Raw genomic sequence first — 6,537 nt, 5'->3', positions numbered from 1 at the left:
CTTTAAGGTCATCATCTACTGTTTACTGTGCTTTGAAGGTTGATACAATTTGAATAAGTAATGAAAATGTGCTGTAAAATTCACCATTTTGGTCTGTCGTTTTTCAAAAATTTCTTGGGGAGAACCCCCCCAAACACCCCTAGTGGCCGTCGGGCTCGCTTGCTGCGCTCGCTCGCTACGTGCCCGATGGGGGCTGGCTCGCTACGTGCCGGATGGGTCTGGGATGGGGACGTGTCTGGCAAAATTTGCCAGGGCTGCTTTCAGTTCCCAGTCCGGCCCTGGCTGGAACCCAATCAGAGGATCTGGGGTGGACAATGTCCGAAGGGTCAAACATGAAGGGGGTCGGGGCAACAGGGGAGAAAGAATGCTTACGTTTCTTTGCGCATTTGCGCGCCTTGGACGCTTGGGAGGAATCTGTATCCGTATCAGTATCGGTAGTGGTATCCACCACAGGGATAGGCGATGACTGAGGCTGGGAAATGAGTTGGGTGACATCCTTGCCACTCTCTTTTGCTTTGCAAAGCTTAGCATAAGAGTGACATGAGGCCAAGAGGAACTAGAAGAGTCATTGGGGTTAGGGACCGGACTTGGCCAGAACCAGAGAGAGAGGGAGTTTTGGGACCAGAAGGGACCAGCCATTCCAATTTCTGGGTCAAGGGTAACAAGGCAGAAGATAAAGCTTTATCTAATTTAGCGTCAAGCTTCTTATCAATCAAATCCTCCATAGTTTCATCAGTATAAAACACTTCGTCACCCTGCTCAACCGACAACATCAACCTCCTCCTGATAGCAATCCAACTCTGCCATCTTCCAAAATAGAATAAATTCCAATCGAAATCCCCAGAGGGAAGCTTAATTATCAGCCCTGGGAAGGGCGTCGGTTGGGAGCAGTGCCTGGCGCAGGAGCCAATAAACAATACCAATGAGGGTAACTCGAGTCCCACTCTAGGACTAATGGAGGGAGAAAGGCCCCAAGCTGTATCCAGCAGAGGGGCGCCCAAAAATTAAGGCTCTTGAAGGCCTTGGCAAATCAGGGGTTAATGTAGTGCATCAGCGCGGTACTCGCTCTGAAAAACGCTGCCTGCACGATGATTGAAAAGGCCCCAAATGGCTCCTGGCCGCGCTGCGGTATCCCCTGTTCAGCCCGGGTGAATGCGTCTTTAATCGGCACTGTAGTGAGGGCTGCGCGCGTCTGCAGACGTGCGCGAGCCCTGGAGACGCACGCAGGGTGCCGCGAAGGCCCCGGCGTGCGCTCCCTCCCAGAAGGTGGGGGCCAAGCTCCTCCGGCTCGCGGACCGCTAGCGCTGTCAGCGGCGGTGCCGGCGGGCGGAGGAGCAGAACGGACACCTACAGCGCAACACGCGCTGAGCTCAGGGCACACAGCTGGGAGCGGAGCGGGCTCGGAAACGCTGCGCTCGAGCCCGCTCCGCTCCGGTCCCGAACTGCAGGGGTCGCGTAGCGCACCTGGAAGACAAGAAGGAGCCTCACAAAGCACATATCAAAAACGTCAGTAAGACTAAATACGGCAATAACCATGTCAATAAAACATCGTGCCTATAAGAATATACAATTCAGTGCATATATCAAACAGTGACAAGCATACAACGTAGAGAGGCACTTATCTGGGCTGCGGAGCAGCAAAGAAAGAGTAGGCCAGATTAGTGACTCTCTACTTTGTATGCTTGTTCATGCTGTGATTGGACATTATGATGGAGGCGTGGTTTAAAGCCTCATGGGTATTGTAGTTTTCAATACTGTAGTTTTTCTTTCATTGGCTGCTGTGTTTTTGCAGTAAAGAAATGAGAAAGCATAATCAGAAGCCTCCGATCCTGCCATAGAATCTGGGGCCCATGGTTCGATCCCGGCACCGGTGGCAACTCAGCACCATGTGACTCTGGGCAAAAGCTTGCTTAATCTTCTCGACGGCCTCCAGTGCAGGGATGCCTCCGGCGCTTTACAAATACTGGATTTACATTTTAAAGCACCTCGTTGTGCCTAATGTAGTGTGGTATATAAATAAATAATACCGGATCTATTTTTGAATGTATGAATGAATAACAGATAGCTCAATAAAATAAGAGTCAAGATTCGAGGTAGTAGGAGTTTCTGCAGGTTTATTACAGCATAAGGACAGGATCGGGACAACCTGCATAGAACGGGGGTAACAGGGCCCGGCAGGACAACCGGGGCCCAGCAGCTGCCGGGGCTTGATCTGGAATGAGCGCGCTAACTTTTAATAACAATACATCAACTTATATACATAGCGCGAACACATAGCATTACATTGCAGTAGGCGTAACAGTGGGTGGAGCAGAAGGCGTGACGCGTAGCAGTCGCGAAAGATAACAGTAAAAAGAGGTGTAACTGGGAGTATACATAGACATGTGATGCAAACGTAACAGAATATGTCATGAATGGGCGGAATCATTGGAGGGGGCTACCTAAGGAGCCGGGACCTCTAACCTGGTGGTGCGCGTAAACTGACAATGACGTGTTACTAGGAGAAGCTGGGGGCTACGAACTCTGTGCTAGGAGCAGAGACTAGAGTCTGGAGGGTCGGAGCGACATGTACCTAAACCCTATCTGGTATCTGATGTTTAGGGAACATGTTGATATAAACTAGAAGTCATGAGGGGAAAAGCTAACTTGACTCTAAGACTGGACCATGCATTATTCTACATGTAGTGCGTGATGAAGAATACTAAATGACCATTAAATACAGTATTTCTCTAACATGGAGACGAGAAGGCTAGACAATGACGGAAACTATTGATGCAGTTCAGTAGCTTAGGAATGCAGGGAAGGAGGACTGAACTGATAACTGGAACTATAACATACTTTTGGCAGACTCAGAGGCAGAGCCGGGCTGCACCGGGCACTGCGAGGCAGGAAGTAAGTGAAGGGTCGAGGATACAGGTGGGGGCTGTATCGCTCCTCAGCGAGGCTTTCAGGAGACAGGAGCTGAATCTGATGTCCGGGCCCTTTTGAGGCCTGGAAACGGGGACTTTATAATGGAATAACGTGCACACTGGAAAACGTGGCAACGTAGCTTTACATAGGCCTGATATTCGTATTATTCACGAGGACTGGAAACTAGCATACTAGAGGTGGACACAACTGGAATTGCGTCATTGATCAGACATGGGGAATAACATATGCATATTGGTCATGCACACATAACATATGATGGATGAGGCGTAGGGACACAGAACATGGCAAAATTTACTTTTCCACATTCCCTCCTTGTCACTACGTTTCCATCAGGAAACATCAATTTTCATGATACCATCTATCATATCATACAGTATCATTTGCTCGTCTCGAATTGTCTTGGAACGGGATTTAGAACGGGGCTTGGGACTGGGAATACAAGAGGTGGCACACATGCTGCAAATCGCAGGGCCACATTGTATACAGAGGCAGCAGCTGAATATGATCGCTACTGCAATACCTAGAAAGGACAGGACTTTCCATCCCCATGCGGAAATTATATTCCAGAACCAACCGGACCATGTCCAGGTGCCTGGATCTTGGTGTAACAGATGGGCAATTTTATGGAGTCTGGTTATAGCTGAATAAACAGACGGCGCGTTATTTGGAATGAAAATGCAGCAACTAGATCCGATGACTCTACAGGCCCCGCCCCTATCGGCCAGTATGACGTCAAGGACGAGACGATTTTGCAAAACGACAAATCTCATAGCAGATTGTTCTTCGGTTAGGTTACCTAGAGCAGAGGCAGTCTCATTTACTACAGCTTCAAGGGTTCTTGTTAACCTACGGATCAGTTTACTATTCTGGACAGGTCCTACAAAGAAGAAGAAACCTTTATTAAAATCTGTATACTGTTCTAGAGTAGTTTCAGTATAATCGACAATTGGGGACTCCCTTCTATGTCTAATGTGTACTAGATGTGTGTTTCTGTGATAATCAGATGGGGCTAGGAAAACAGGTGGCAGTAGGAAGGCAATGTAACAGGTTCCCTCCCAATCGAGGGGCAGACGGACATATGCGGTCTGACCACAAATAAAATAAGAATGACGTGAAGCTTTGAAAACAGATTTCCCACTGTCACTATACTGGATAACAGTAGTACATTCACTATGTCCTACATGTACAGAACCATGACTACGGACACATAATTCGCCTTTGACAGGTAGTACTGAAATAGCAGGTAAGTCTGGAGTAGTATCAGACTGAACATTCAGGACCATGAAATTCGACGAATAATTACCTAAATTATATACTTCATTTTCTAGATCTAAACCTGTTCTGTGGGGGAAACCTTGCTTGTCTGGGAAACATGTATTGTTAAGAAAAAACATATCTGTTGAGGATGACGTTACCGTGGACCATGCTCCACATGAACCATTGTGTGAGAATGGATAAGGAAAGAGTGGCAGAACTCCCTTCGGTGTCTGGAAAGGGGGGAGTCGACCACACACCCAACAATTAGTGGCATTGCTGGTCTGGTGTGAGTAATGTAACATACGGATAAAAGAATTATTACGCATAGCGAGGCGGTAAGAGAGTTCATGAGGAGGCAGATCACTAAACGTGTGCTCTACTGTAGCATTAGCAGACTTATTTACATGAGGAACTGGAAAATACAGATAGAACGCATAGCTGGTGCAGGAAATCAAGATGCTGATGAATAATACGAAACTCAGAAAAACGATACATCGAATTGAACTTCGACTGACTCTCTCACTATGGGGGTCTATTTTATACATGTCAGAAACAGTCTAACCGTTTCACCTAGGGGAGGACTTATACAATCAAACTGACTGACTTATTAGACCTGAGCTTTTGCTTATACTCCTGCTGCGGAGTTTTCTCTAACCAGGGAGGGGTTGTAGTAATGTCTTTTGCGGGACAGTCCTTTAAAACAATGTTCTGGCAATCTTTCGAATCCTGGGAAATGTTTTTAGAAACGGATTTCAATCCTTTAAAAAGTTTAATATGAGAAAGGTGGATCCATCCTTTTCTGCCTTCCAACTTGACGGCTGTACGGGTGGTCAAGAGGACCTGACGTGGCTCCTTCCAACGAGGCTCCAGCGGACTTGATCTGTCAAAATTTCGGACCATCACAAGGGAACCTGGAACGATTTCATGCGGTGCCACCTCGGTATTGTCTGGAAATGCGGCGGCAACCTGTGAACGACATGAGTTGAGGGCAGACATCAAGGAAGCTAGGTAATCTGTCAGCATATTACATGAAACATCGGTAATACTTCGGGGTCTAGGAGTACCCCACATGTTAGGGGGGCGGCCGAATACGACCTCATACGGGGACAGACCTGATCTGGAATGTGCGACCATGCGCATATAAAACAAAGCGACTGGCAGAGCTACTAGCCAGTCCACACCTTTTTCTTTACAAACTTTGGCAATGCGGATTTTCAGGGTCTGATTATGTCTCTCGACTAGACCGGCTGCTTCAGGATGGCGTACACAATGGAACTTCCACTGGTACCCTAACAACAGGGAAACGTGCTTCATTAACTCTGAGGAGAATGGCTGACCGTTATCAGAATATACGACTCTAGGGAGTCCATATCTAGGGAAGAATTCACGAACCAACTGCTTGGCAGTGGTCGCGGCTGTGTAATCTGGGACTGGATATGCTTCTGTCCACCTGGACAAAGCGCATACAACTACAAGGACATACTTGAAACCTCGACATCGCTCCATCTGAATATAATCCATCTGGAGGACCTCAAAAGGGTGGTCAGGGGGCTGGAAACCACCTTGTTCCACCGGGACACTTTTACCTGGATTAAACTGACAACATATCATACAGGTACGGACTTTCTGCTTGGCTGCAGCTCGTAAATGCTTGTTGAACCAAATGTTCTGGATACTGTCTAACATAGCTTTTTCTCCTAAATGTGCTGGACTATGTGCGGTATTGATAATGACTTGAACCATAGAATCGGGGAGAAACCATGTGGCTCTACCCTTCGTTAACCATCCTTGATCTGTCTGGACCCCTCCTTGTTCAGACCATTTCTTGATTTCGTCGGGAGTAGCATGTAACTGGATATCTATGACATCTTGTGTAGGGTCCTTAACTGTCATGCATGTAATCGGATCTGGAGTATGTATTATGTTAACTGGAATGTCTGGATTCTGTGCTGTAAGCTTGGCTGTGCGGTCTGCTAGATCATTACCTTGGGAAATAATGTCAGTAACTTTCGTATGTGCTTTGCACTTCATGATAGCAATGGATGTCGGTAAATGTATGGCATCTAACAGGGCTTGAATAAGGAGACCATGCTGAATCTTGGTTCCATGAGAAGTCATGAAACCTCTCTCCTGCCAGAGCACTCCGAAGTCGTGTACAACTCCGAATGCGTAACGTGAATCTGTGTAAACATTAACTTTCAGGTTCTTGGCATGTATACAGGCTTGTGTCAGAGCGACTAGCTCTGCTGCTTGAGCGGACAGGGTATCAATACGGTGTGTTTCAATAACTTCAGTGTCAGTAGTCACTGCATACGCGGCGACTAGTTCTCCTGTACTAGTTCTCATACA

The sequence above is a fragment of the Lissotriton helveticus genome, chromosome 6, assembly GCF_964261635.1.
Source record: "Lissotriton helveticus chromosome 6, aLisHel1.1, whole genome shotgun sequence".
Classification (NCBI taxonomy): domain Eukaryota; kingdom Metazoa; phylum Chordata; class Amphibia; order Caudata; family Salamandridae; genus Lissotriton; species Lissotriton helveticus.
The sequence above is the reverse complement of the archived record's forward strand: the minus strand, read 5'-3'. Positions refer to the sequence as shown.